Raw genomic sequence first — 14,341 nt, forward strand, 5'->3', positions numbered from 1 at the left:
AGGGGAGCAGTTAGGCATCGATCAGGCTGGCAGGGGAGTGGTTAGGGGGTGATCAGGCTGGCTGGCAGGCAGGCAAGCAGTTGGGAGCCAGCAGCCCTGGATTGTGAGAGGGATGTCCGACTAAACTGGCAGTCGGACATCCCCTGAGGGGTCCCAGATTAGAGAGGGTGCAGGCTGGGCTGAGGGACACCCCCCCCTCCAGTGCATGGATTTCGTGCACTGGGCCTCTAGTAACAATAATAATACACAATGGAGAAAGTTTGAAAAATACTCTTTACCTCAGTGCCTTTAACATGTGTGTATTTGTCACCAAACTGACAGACTAACAGGTACCAAGTTGAAAAAGGAATCCAGGTCTCCAGTGCATGAGAAGGCCTCTCAGAGCAGATGCCACAGCAGCCTTCCAGAAAGAGAAGTCTGCTTCTCTGACCTTCAGAGCCCCAACACAGCCCCAGGTGCTGAACTTCCTTCTTAAATGGTCTCTCCCAGGCCTGTGTTTGCCTGTCTACCAGGTGCAAGCAACCAATAGAGACCCCACTTCCTGAGTGCTTCCTAGAGACAGGAATGAGGGCAATTGCTCGGGTGCCACACACTCACCCACATAGGACTCCAAGAGGCAGACGGATGCAGAGCATTGCCCAAATGTCTCTGACCACAGGAACTTTTGTTTTCTTTTTTTAAAAATATATTTTATTGATTTTTTTTACAGAGAGGAAGGGAAAGGGATAGAGAGTTAGAAACATCGATGAGAGAGAAACATCGATCAGCTGCCTCCTGCACACCCCCTACTGGGGATGTGCCTGCACCCAAGGTACATGCCCTTGACCGGAATCGAACCTGGGACCCTTGAGTCTGCAGGTCGACGCTCTATCCACTGAGCCAAACCGGTTAGGGCAGGAACTTTTCTTTAGGAACACTGAAAATCATCTCCAGAAACACCAGCTGTCCTTAAACAGTTACATCTATTTCCTAAGAAGTCACACCATGAAATATCTGAGTTACGGCAGGACCGCCACCAGCCCACTTGATTCCCAGGTAAAGCCTCATCTCTAATACTGAGCTGTTGTTTAAGTAATTGCAATAACTTGCAGTTGTGACAATTGAGCAAGTTACCTAACTTCTCTAAGCTTGAGTTTCCCCATCTGTAAAAGAGAATTATCATGAGGTTTAAATGAAAAGATAAATATAAAGTTTCTGGAACAAAGAAGGCCATTTTTAATTCTCAATTTCTTTCCTGGGTTATAGCCACTTAACTTTCTGTCTTTCTAAGTCTCTTTTAAGTTTGTTTATTCCAAATCTTCTAACACTCTCTGTTCTCCATAGGGACAGCCTCTTGCAGCTGTCTGCTTTTCCCAAATAATATTTTATTAGTTTTCATAATTTTCCCTACTTCAATTCTTTTCATTCTGACTCCACTTAGTCACTGAAAATTAGACTCATTTCATAATTTGTGTGCTACTTTTTTGGCAATAACATGTACATTTCTAACTAAAGATTCCAATGCTTCACAAATTACATCCTTTTCTTATTTCAACCAGGGACAAAGTTTTCCTAATCCTATTATCCCTTTGAACTGAACTCAACCTCCTTAAATATGAATTGTTTCTTGGGTTAAGATCAATAAGGAAGTGAAAACAGTCTCAGAACATGGTCCTCTAATACTGCGGTCAGCATCACTAGGTATGATGATTCTCTTTCAAGTTGCATAAAGGAGAGAATTCCACCTCACCCAGATTGGCAGCAAAATTATTAAAGAAAAATTCCCTTTAAAATTTGGCTTTCTTGGTTTTTATGAATGCCCATTTAACTATTTTTTAACTTTTAAGCCATTAAGTATTGTCTTGTTCAGTGGGCAATTGTCCTCGTGGCACAGAATTCCAACTTTGGAAAAAATGTGTGCCCTGAAAGTCCTTTGGGGAATCCCCTTCCCCACATTCAGCTCCTGTGGTTTAGGAGGGATCAATTCCACACCCAGCAACTGGGGTAGGTCCAGATCAGCCTCAGCCAATGGCCACGTCACATTTCCTGGTTATGGTACTTGGTTCAGGGATGGGCACGTGATTCAATCAAAGTTGGTGGAAGACAATGAGACTTACTGAGACAAAGGGAGGCAGTCCTCCCCACTAGATTGAACTTGAGGCACACCACCTATGGTGGCCAGAGACACACAATGAGTTAGAAAACAAAGACGGTGAGGAGCAGAGCTAAGAGCGAACAGCAACAGTCCTGAGTCTGAAAACTAGGATTGCCTCTGGATTTAGCCATGAGCCAATAAATCCCTTCCTCCTTTGCAGATCTGAGTTGAATTTTTGTCATTTACAAATGAAAGATTGCAACTGATACACATCATATTTGATCACACTGCAATGTTTTACAGAGGTTCTCAACCTGTGGGTCGCGACCCCTTTGGTGGTCGAACGACCCTCTCACAGGGGTCGCCTAAGACCATCCTGCATATCAGATATTTACATTACGATTCATAACAGTAGCAACATTACAGTTATGAAGTAGCAACAAAAGCAATTTTATGGTTGGGTCACAACATGAGGAACTGTATTTAAAGGGCCAGAAGGTTGAGAACCACTGGAATATTAGCTTTTTACAACAACTTTACCAGGTCAAGCAGAGCAAGAACATTCACCATTTAAAGTAAAAGGAACTGACCTCCAGAGAGATTATACAGCATGACCAGGGTTACATAATTAGGAAGTTACACACCTCCAGCTAAAACCTGGGTCTTCTGAGTCCCTGCCCTGTTATCATTTTTACTTTTCTACAAACATTATAGAAACTTCCAATGTGCTGTTTCTAGTTGTCTCATATTGTTTGTTCTTCACCCAAATGCTCACCTGTTGGTAATTAAGAGAATTACAGACATTGTTAGGCACTGTGGGGAACAATAGGGAAATGATCACTGTCTGTAAGCTTGGCCTTGAAAATGCAAAGTTATTGAGTGGCTGCACATATTGTGCCAAACACCAATTCTAGCATTAAAGATCAAAACGTTATCTTCTACCCTCTTTCCTCTGGCTTTGGAGTGAGCAGCAGACTCCAGGTATAAAGACAAGCCTATAAAACCAGGAAATCAGAGAGCCTTGGTGGGGCCTTCTCTAAAGAGACAGTGAGCCCTAGCTGCTTTTGCTCAGTGGATAGAGCGTCGACCTGAGGACGGAAGGGTCCCAGGTTTGATTCCAGTCGAGGCAGCCAATCAATGAATCTCTCTCATCGTTGATGTTTCTATCGCTCCCTTCCTCTAAGAAATCAATAAAAATATTTTTTTTAAAATAAAGAGATAGTAATACACTAGCTCTCTAATCAAAAAGGAATTATTTAATCCTAAATATCTTGGCCTTTGAATTTCCCAGTGTCTTTCATTTTATCTTCGACAACAGCTTATATATTCTTTTCCTGCATGTTTCTACACCTTCTGGCTGAAAGATAAGCAGATACCAGAGCAAGTGCCTTCTAACCAATCTCAATTTTTCTGAGCCACAATTATAGAAGCAATTCTAAGATAACATCATCTTAATACCTGACTTGGAATTTTGTCTATAAAACAAAAACAAATAATAATCAACCAAAAGAGATAGAAAGCAACCTTCCTTGAGACCAGGGTAAAAACAAAATCTAGTTTCTGTTTTCTCAACTTCCTAACTTCCCAACATATCACAGTTAATTAAATTGTGTTTATTCCTACTGAGAGAAATATGAATTTTCCTATGCTTTTGTATAAATGGACAAACATTCAAATAATCATATTCAGTGTAGTCATCTCTCTCAAACCTTCATTTGTAAAGTTATTTTTGTTAAGGAATCCATGTTACATAAAATGAAACTTTGTTGAATCATAAAGTTGTTCTCTCAAAGCCAAAGTTTTTAAAATTATATCATAATAAATCATGAATAACTAGAATGTTTTCTTTGTGAATATAAAAACAGGAACACAATAAAGATATTAGAAAATCTTTAGTCTTCATTTCACATTTACTTTCCAAAACTATGCACAATCCTGAATATGCATACCTGTTTAGTTGGGTTTTTTTAATCCCCTGTGACAATCATAAAATGGAAAACAATAAGATCACTTTAGTAGCAATTTGGAAGCGATTCCTATTCAGATACTTATTGCAGCTGTGTTTCTCAAGTCTTAGTTAAAATACTTCTCTGAAAACTACACTGTGATTTGCCGTTCGTTCTAATTGATGCATATTTTTATATCTCTGTACAGTTGCTTTCTGTCAACACTTTACTACGTAGAGAAAATAGACACGAAAACAGCAAGGAGAAACTTAAGCAGATATCAGCAGGGGAGCTGTGTAAAGAAATGTTCCAGTACCAGGAAAATGCATTATTATTGTCAGCACTTAAGAATGACTGCTAAGTTTGTAAACTGTATCGTTTTGAGAGATGGCAATTTAAGGAAATTATTTTTTATAAAGACATCCAAGAATGAAATGTTCAATTGGGAGTCTGTTCTTATGGTTTAACCAATAGGAAAAAAAAAGATCCTAAAATAATGAATATTTTAATGCCATATAACTGATAGTCTAAATACAAATTCTGGTAACAAGTCAAGCAGCATAAATTGTCTCTGTAAGAAGCTTTAAAATGTCTTAATTAGTTCCAAAAGCACTTGTAAATCTATAATTATCTATAATAATAAAAGCGTAATATGCTAATTAGACCAGATGTCCTTCCGGACGACCTTGCAGACGAAGCCGGGGCTGCAAGGGAAACCTGGGTCCTGGGTGCCTGCGGGTGGCCAGAGGGAAGCCCAGGTCCCAGGTGCTGGAGGGAAGCCAGTGCCAGCAGCTGGGGGAAGGAAGGCCTACTCTTGCACCAATTTCGAGAATCGGGCCTCCAGTTTATTATAAACAACTATCTTAACAGGGTGGGACAGGATACTAGAGTTTAAATCCCAGATCTACTTCCAAATAGATGTTTCTTTGATGAATAGAGAAATCGACTTTGAAGTCAAAACCAAGTTCAAATTCCAGTTCCACACTGACTAGCCATGTGACCCTGAGCAAGTTACTCGGTATTCCTCATCCCTGATTCCAGCAACTATAAAATGGAAAAATAATCTACACAGGCTGTAAGATTAAACTACACACATACATGTGTCGTGTGACCATGTGTAAAATGAATAGTATAGTGTTTGATGTTATCTTTCAGCCTTTTCCTTCTTATCTGTAACACTGATGCCTCTTTCTGCATCTTTAAAATAATAAATCTATCTTGAAAGTCCCTTTAAGTTCTCTAAGTATGAATCTGGAGAACATATAATATCCCTTCTCTCAAGTAGTGAGTGTTACACATGTACCATTTCACAGTATTTATAAATACAAGTATAAATGTTTTTTAAAATATCTTTCACCAGTAACATTTTATAACACATTCAAAATCTCTTTAACAACCCTGAGGCCAGCTGTTTTTTGTACATAATACATTTTTTATTTTTTATTTTAGAAAGGTAACAATGTGCATATATCATATAGGGGCCTAGTGCACGAATTCATGCACCTTGAAAGGAACTCTGGGCTGCGAGGCTATGGTGGACACAGGGGTGAGTCTCAGCCCATCCTCTGTGCCCCCACCCACCCCTCCCACCACAGCCCCCAGTCCCCTTCTGCCGGCAGCCCCTCTTCTGCCGCCACTACTCCCACACGCTGACAGCACTGGCTCCACTTGCACCCGCTGATGGTGCGGAGTGATTAGGGCCAGTGATAGCAGCTGATGTGAGCTGCGACTACTGCTCTGATTACCTCTCAGGAGCAGGGGGAGGTGGAGAAGCCCTCAGGGGTGATCGGGGCTGGCAGCCGCTGCTTGCACCCGCTGATGGCGCCGAACTATGGGGACCAGCGCCCAGCACCAGCAGTGAGTGCAAGTGGGGCCATTGCCAACAGCAGGTGTGAGAGGCAGCTGCTGGCCCTGATTGCCCCTCAGGGGCAGGGGTAGATGGGGAAGCCCTGGGGGGTGATCAGGGCCGGCAGCTGCAACTCACACCTGCTGACAGCGCCGAGCAATTAGGACCGGCACCCGGCACCGGCAGTGGGTGCAAGCACGGCTCTGGCGCTGGAGTGGGTGCGAGTGGGGCCGTCGCCCACAACGGGTGCAAGTGGGACCAGTGCCAGAAGCAGGTGCGAGTGCCTGGCGGGCCTGTGGCATGCGGGAGCAAAGAATTTTCAGTAACCACCAGAGGCCCTCCCCAATTACACCAACTGGCACCCTGCCTTGGTCTGGCACCCCTGCTCACCTTCTCCACCATCCCACCTCGGCCAATGCCTGCCATGTTCCGTGCATACCCCCTAGTGGCCAGCGCACATCATAGCGACTGGTTGGCCGATGCCTGCCATGTTCCGTGCGTACCCCCTAGTGGCCAGCGCACATCATAGCGACTGGTTGTTCAGTTGTTTGGTTGTTCCGCCATTCAGTCTATTTGCATATTAGGGTTTTATATAGAGAGATATTACATAACACTCCCTGCAGGATCAAGGACAATGTCCTATAACCAAACTTACTGATATCTATGTACCAAATGCTAATCACAGTAACTGGAATAAATACTAAACAGTTTAATGCAGTGTGATAGGCACAACTCTCAAGATATCCCCAAGATTCCCATTCTCCAGTTAGTCCATCAGATTCTAATCTAGGTACTGCATGAAGAGACTTTGCAGATAGAAATAAGGTTACTAATCAGTTGATTTTAAAATAGGGAGATTATCATAGATCATGTGGGTAGATCCAATGTAATCACATGGGTCCTTAAAAGCAGAAGAGGAAGGCGGAAGATTCCATGGGAGAGAGACAGTGGACGAGGAAGGCAGAGAAAAGATGAGGGAGCAGGGAGGAATCAGAGAGATTCAAAGCCTGAGAGGGACTTGACTGGCCACTGCTACTTTTCAAGGAGACAGGGGTTCACTGGCCAAGAAATATGGGTGGCCTCCAGAATAACCCATGCCCCACAGCCAGCAGGAAGTGAGGACCTCAGTCCTACAATCTCAAGGAACTGAATTTTGCCAACAACCTAAAAGTGCTTGGAAGTAGAGTCTTCTCCAAAAGAGCCTCCAGGAAGGAGCTCAGCCTGTTGACACCTTGACTGAGGCCTGTGAGACTCTAAGCGGGGACCCAGCTGAGCTGGACTTCTGACACCTGGAAGCTTGAGACAATCAAGGGGTGTTGTTTTAAAAGCCGTGAAATTTAGGGTGATTTGTTATGGCAGGGTAATTTGTTATGATTGCTCAAAACTAATATGTATATGTTCAAGTGAAGTTTTTAATAACAAACGAGTTGCTGGAAATTTACAAAACCTGTGTTTTCAGAGCATTGGGGAGTTTCAGAATTGCCCAGAAGGGATTCAGAACTGTTTATTTCTGTTATTTAAGTTTGTTCAGTGAGCGTACCAAGTGAATAAACACTAATAAGGCTTTGAAACGTTCACTAACCACCTTGTTATATATGCTCTTAAAAAAACCCTCTAATAGTAATCTCAGTGTCTAACTCCCTTTTAGTTCTAAAGGTTTCAAAGTTAGCCAGTGCCTCTAAGAGAGCTGACCTCCCAGCAACTATTTAAAGGAAAGTGCCTCTTGTAGCTAATAATAGCCAAACACTTGCTGAACACTTCGATATCCAGGCACTGATCTGGGTGCTTCATGTACATAAACCCATTGAACCTGCCAACCACCTTATGAGAAAAGTACTGCTACCTTCCCTATTTTACAGGTGGAGAAACTGACTTACCCAGGGTCACACAGCTAGCAACTGGCATAGTTTCTAAACCTAGGCAGTCTAGCTATAAAGTCTATGTTGCTAACCACTCCAGCTGGGTGCCTATCTGTTGGTACCCGTACCATTTAATCAAACACCTACAACTGGCACAACAAATACAAAATACCTGCTACCTTGGGATGTATAGGCTAAATGTTTTTCTCTCTACAAATTTCTGCATTGATCCTCAAATGCCAATACTATTTCCTTTGGGAAGCATAGTACATGAGCCAGCCAACCAGCAAAATCTGCTATCCAACCCTGGCCAGTTTTGCTCAGTTGTTAGAGCATCAGCCCTCAGACCGAAAGGTCAAGGGTTCAATTCTGGGTCAAGGACATGTACCTTGGTTGCAGGCTCCCCAGCCCCAGTGGGAGCACATGCAGGAGGCAACCATTCAATGTGTCTCTCTCATGTCGACGTTTCTCTTCCCCCCCCCCTCTTTCCGCCACCCCCCCGCCCACTTCCCTCCCCTCCACTCTCTAAAAATTATGGGAAAAATATCCTTTGGTGATGATTATAAAATAAAATCTGCTATCCATGGTTTCCTGTTGTGCAGCCTTTTCTCTCCTATTATATTGGAAAGTCATGATAACTATTGATTCTAAAATCCCAAATAACCTGGTGTCATGGACATACCCCTATTATTGCAAAATAAACTCACAGTGACTGACTGAGAGGCTCACTCACAATTTTCCAGCTCTCGAATACACCTCAGGTCAGAGCAAACCACACAGGGCCCAGTGGGAAGACTTCTTCAACCTAATTTGTAATAGCCAGGCATGTTTAGAAAAAGTAAACAACAAAACTAGTCATATTTATCTATAGGATTGATCCAGAAGACATTATCTTTATTATAAGTGAGAACAGTTACTAATTACTGAAAGTTAAACAAAACAAGTCCCTATGTAAGAGGATGGGTGGCATATACTGGTAGGTACAGGGTTAGGCACTGAGTATATCATGATCATAAGAAGATATTGGCAGGAGGTGAATGTCAGAGGGAAAAAAACACTAGATCAGTCGTTCTCAAACTTGAACAGAGATCAGAATCACCCAGAGGGCTTGTTAAAACACACTTTCCTGGCTCCACCCCATCGGAAGTTCTGATTCCATAGGTCTGGGTGAGAATCTTGAATGTTTGTTTCTAAGTTCCCAGATGAGATCAAGGCTGTTGGTCCAGGAACCACACTGGAAACCACACACTAACCCAGCTATTGGTAGTTTATAAAACTTCCCAGTTTATTGTAATATGCAGTCAGAGTTGAGATCGCTGGGTTAGGAGCACTGTTAATGAGGAAGAGATTAATGTAGAAACCAACATTATATGACTAACCTATCACAACAGGTAAGATGCCCTTGGGAGGGTGGGTTTGCAGACTAGTTTATGGACATCAATGGAGAGCCCTTCTGGACACTGCCCAGTAGCAATCAATGGTGCACATGGGGAAAGCCCTAAGCCTCTCCATCCAGGCACTGTGATTCCCACGATCACTCTTGCACAGGGAGGAATAATTCCACATCTGTTATTTCTCTAAATTCCTCTGGAATTCATATCCATAGCCATGTGTTACTAGTTAACTAAGTGGCCTTTTAAAAACCACTGCCAGAGGTCTGTTTCCAAGCCACTTCACCACTTCGGCTTTGAAGAATATCTATTCACATAAAATTTTAATTAGGGAGTTCGTGCAATTGTGCACTTTAAATGCAAGGTGCATAGCAAAGTGAGAAGTGGGATTTTCTGTGACCTCTATTAAGCTTTGTTGTTGGTTACAATATGAGCCACAAGCTTTATAAGATGAATCAAGGTGGGAACAAAATGGAAAAAAAATTTTTAAAGATATGAATTAGATATGCACCAAATCAGATCCAGAGAGACAGAAAGTAATGGGGGGGGGGGAGGGGATTACTCAAGTGACAACAGGATACCTGATCTACACAGACAAAGTTTGGCTGAAGAATGACAATCAACCATTTTCACTATGGAATTGACTTCAATGAATACACAACTATTCAAATAATTTTTAAAAGATTTTTAGTATGTTGTTTACTTCAGAAAACATAGAAACATTCATTATTAAAACTGTCTGATTTTGTTCTTTTTCTAAATGCTTGATTGTTCTGAATTTCTCAGTGAGGTCTGGTATAAATCTGGGTTCACAGGCTCCAAGCATCCTTCGGTAGAGCGAGTTCTGTGCATATCATGCATTTGGTGCAGTGAAATGTGAGAGACATCACAGTGCTCAAAAGCCTTCCCTGACTTCCTAGCTGGCCTGCAATAACTACCTTTTAGAGTCAGTCCATTGTGTCACCCCAAAGAGGCAGGAATACCTCTAAAAAAATGACATATATGGACTAAGAAGGGGACTAGACCAGGCCAATACATCATCATGGAATAGTTTTATTAGAGAACAGGTGATTAACAGGACCAAGGGAGCTGTAAACATTCTATTTACACACTGTGAATAGAGCATTAAGTAAATGAGACTCTTCCAGACCTAACCTCCAATCCCAGTTGAATTCACACCACCTTTTACCCACTGTGATTCCCACTTTTCTTGCAAATTCAAGAGTCCCAGTGCAAAGCAAGCAAGAGGTAACTAGTAGGCAAATGGTTCTAAATGAGAGAAGACAAGACTGGTCCCATTTGAAGTGATTTGGGGTTTTCCTTGTCTGACCTTGCTCCTACCCCCCTCCGTGCCCTTCCCCCTGCCATCACTACACCACCTCCCATTCTGCATGGGCGACCCCATCTGCTGACAGCTTCATGTTTAAGTCCCTAGCAGTCCTCCCCACCCACCACTGTGAAATAGGGGGAAAACGAGGATCATAACGGAAAGAAATTATTTTCGTTGTTATTGGAGTAAGAAGATAAGAGGGAGAGGATCTGTAAAATACAGTCAAAATTTAGGAACAGAATCATCTCAGATCTGAAAACTATACCACAGAATCCATTCCAAAAAACAGGTTATAAAATAGATTCTTTCTTCCTAATTATGTTTCACATCCTAACACAACCAACCACAGTCCATGTGGAACATTTGGTTCTTTGTGGAGTGTGTGTGTGTGTGTGTGTGTCCACATGTATGGTTTGTTTTTCTCAAGTCACCTGTTGTAAAAGAATCAAGGAGTGCCCTGGTCAGTTTTCTCAGTGGTTAGAGCATCAGCCTGCAGAGCAGAGGGTCATGAGTTCGATTCCCAGTCAAGAGCATGTACCTCGGTTGTGGGTTTGATCCCTGTCTCTCTCACATCGATATTTTTCTCCCCACTCCTCCCTTCCACATGTGTGGTTTGTTTTTCTCAAGTCACCTGTTGTAAAAGAATCAAGGAGTGCCCTGGTCAGTTTGCTCAGTGATTAGAGCATCAGCCTGCAGAGCAGAGGGTCATGAGTTCGATTCCCAGTCAAGAGCATGTACCTCGGTTGTGGGTTTGATCCCTGTCTCTCTCACATCGATATTTTTCTCCCCACTCCTCCCTTTCTTCACTTTGTCTGAAAATTAATTTAAAAATATCTTCCAGTGAAGATAAAGAAGAATCAAGAAGTAATGAATGAAATTTTTTCAATATTTATGCATTCTTTTGGGCAGTTTAATTACCCGCGTCTTAACGAAAATGAGAACGATTGCAGGATAAGACTTGGCTTACATTGCTCAAATAATATAATTAACTGTCTTTATTGAGCCTTTTTCATTCTAAGAAATGCTTCACAATAAAATATAATACCAGATGCTGACCTCTGGAAAGGTCCAATGTGGCCTCAGGACTAGTGTGACCAGGCCAGGCCATATGTTTGGTTTTATTAATATATCTGTCCTGAAGAGTGAAATTTTATGACTGTGTAACCCCATGAAGGGACTGAAAATTGTTTTCTACCCTCATAATCTTGACAAAATAGGAACTGGCTGTGCTTTTCATTTTTAACCATTCCATATTGTTTATCTGCCTCCTGTAGAAGTTACAACCCAAAGGTTGAACTCTTGCGTAATTTGGTTAAAATCTTGTTTACTGAACATTCAAAAGGAATATTATGTAACGACACTTTCCTTTGCATTCCAATCTAAAAATGCATATTATTGGATCTATTCTGCAAATGGACTCCAGCTATATAAACTTATTTAGTTTCTCTCCAGTTTAAAACATAACAAACAAATAAACAAAAAAAACTCTACCTGTTCCACAGCCCTAAAATTGCTTCATGAGAAAAAAAATCTTTAAAGAGCATATTCAACTTTTCATCTTCCTGTTCCTTAACCAACACAACCACAAGATAATATATAACCTGAAACCATGAAATAAAAACATTCTCAAAAAAAAAGAAAAAAATAAACTTTGTATTAAATCATCTGGGCTCTCAGAGCATAAAGAAATTAGCTACCTGCCACCTGTGTTTAATATAGATGCCCAAAAGCAACTGTATATTTCTCATTCCTTTTATGCTATTATTTTATCCTTTGTACCTCTTGTCATTTTAAATTCTCATTGCAATAAGAAGAAAAATGCCCAAGGAGGTTTTTGCCAGTATCTCAAAAGAAATTCTGTTGCACCCCTAGTTTTCTGTTTCATGCTCTGATACATATGGTCATATGTATTTCTCCTTCAGGAACAGAACAGAACATTTTAGGGCTCAGATTTCTCCAAAGGAAGTAAGGTGATTTGGGCAAAATGAACATGAATACTGAAAGTCAAGGTGTTACAAATGTCAGAAACCATGGTGGGGGCTAGCCACAGAACAATGATTTAAAGGAGGGATGGGAAAGAATCATTGAAATAGAAGCCTCGAAACCTGACTTTTAAGTTTACACCTAAAGATATATGCTCAGCTTTTAGAGGCTAGTCCTAAACATTTATCATTTTCTTCTTTTTTGTTGCTTCACTCTTCTCTGACTGTTGCTTCACTCCATCTTCATCCAGTCATCTCCTCGGTCACCTGGCTAATTCTAGCCCCTGGTTTTCAATTCAATATGACTGCCTGGCAATTTTCCACCTACTCTGTGCTAAGGCTACAGCAGGGAAAGAAAGAAAATCTCTGCCCTCAAGGAGCTGACATTCTAGTGGGAGGAAAAAAACAATAAACAAAGTGAATAATTAAAATACAGGCTATTAGTGGATGATATGAAGATGCTAGCAGTCAAATTTTTTGCCCTGCAAAAATGACAACATCATTCTGTTGCCAGAAAAGGGACCCGGCCCTGAGTGGGTCTGCCTAGGGCCGGCCTGTAGTGTGTAGGAAAGATGTCACAACACGAGTCCAGGTGATTTTGAGAGTATGTTCATTAAAGCTGGGGACAGTGGGACAAGGAAAGGCCTAGGATAGAAGAAACTGCAGGAGACAGCCAAGGCAGGGATGCTTCGGCTCACTGAAAATGTGATAGGAAAGAAATGAGCCTAGCAGGGCTGCTTCAGCTCACTGAGACATCAGAGAAAAGGGGGCCTTGAGGGCAGGTTCAGGGGGTGAGTGCAGGATGAGCTGCCAGAAAAAACAATAAACAAAGTGAATAATTAAAATACAGGGCAGGTTCAGGGGGTGAGTGCAGGATGAGCTGCCACTGCTCATTGCTCCCTTGGTTGCAAGTCTCCTGGGAACCCTTGGCGTTTAGGATACTGCCTGTGGGGGAAGAAGAGAGGGGAAGGAAAGGCACAGGTGCGCTCAAGCCCAGGGGGAGGAGCTCATGCTGGGTCCTTTGTTTTGAGGGTTTTTATCTCTCTCTTGCAGGCCACATTCTTTCTTTTTTTTTCATACTATCTTGTTTATTTGGCTGATTACACATTCAAGACTTGTTCAAGAGCATCATTAATCACAGGATATTAGGAACCAAAGACAATGACATTACTGACAAAATACAAATATGTGCCAAAAAAATTCAAGGTGGACATTTTCCTCTTTTTTTCTTATTTATTTCTTTGTTTGTTTGTTTGTTTATGTTAATCCTCTTAGCAGAGGTCTTAGGGGAGGGTTTCAGCAGAATATTCATCAGTTTCCTGCCCTGGTGTTGATCACTGGGTTTTGCTGCTTTTCTGGGAGGTGACCTTCTGTATCCGGCTGTAAATTGCTCAGCAGGTTTGTTCCGCTCTCTGTCTCAGTTTCCCCATTCTACTTGCCAAGGAATTTTCCTAGCTTCATACCATCCTGCCTCAATATGAGTCAAACTACATATTAAATGGTGATGAATAATATTTTTTAAATGAAGCAGGGCAGAACAGGTAGTAGGATTAATGGGGGAGCAAGGGCAAAGAGGATTGCGACTTAAAATAGGGCAACCTGTCTCCAGGTGGTGTAATTATGCCAAGTATTTACATCAAGCAGGAATATAAGATACAGATCATATTAATACAGTCTTACTCACATGCTATAAAATTAGGTTAAAAAATACATGTGGTGTAAAACATTTAATTATATATGTCTAACTCTAGACCATTAATTTTTTAAAATATATTTTTACTGATTTCAGAGAGGAAGGGAGAGAGGATAGAAACATCAATGATGAGAGAGAATCATTGACCAGCTGCCTCCTGCATGCCCCCTACTGGGGATCGAGCCTGCAACCCAGGCATGTGCCCTTGACTGGAATCAAA

At 41.7% G+C, this 14,341-nt stretch overlaps 1 protein-coding gene and 1 long non-coding RNA gene across 14 annotated transcripts in view; one reads left to right on the forward strand and one right to left on the reverse strand.

Moving 5' to 3' along the window:
* LOC106727784 overlaps positions 1 to 13,740 on the forward strand; it is a 19,824-nt gene extending 6,084 nt beyond the window's left edge. Inside the window, exons 2-3 of the long non-coding RNA XR_001364037.1 lie at positions 6,135 to 6,140; positions 13,729 to 13,740. This is a non-coding gene — a long non-coding RNA (uncharacterized LOC106727784). The remainder of the gene's footprint in view (positions 1 to 6,134; positions 6,141 to 13,728) is intronic.
* Positions 1 to 14,341, reverse strand: part of ADAM22 (ADAM metallopeptidase domain 22) — a 177,700-nt gene that overhangs the window by 126,383 nt on the left and 36,976 nt on the right. The gene's annotated exons all lie outside the window — the stretch shown is intronic.

Source organism: Myotis brandtii, unplaced genomic scaffold, assembly GCF_000412655.1.
Source record: "Myotis brandtii unplaced genomic scaffold, ASM41265v1 scaffold48, whole genome shotgun sequence".
Classification (NCBI taxonomy): Eukaryota; Metazoa; Chordata; class Mammalia; order Chiroptera; family Vespertilionidae; genus Myotis; species Myotis brandtii.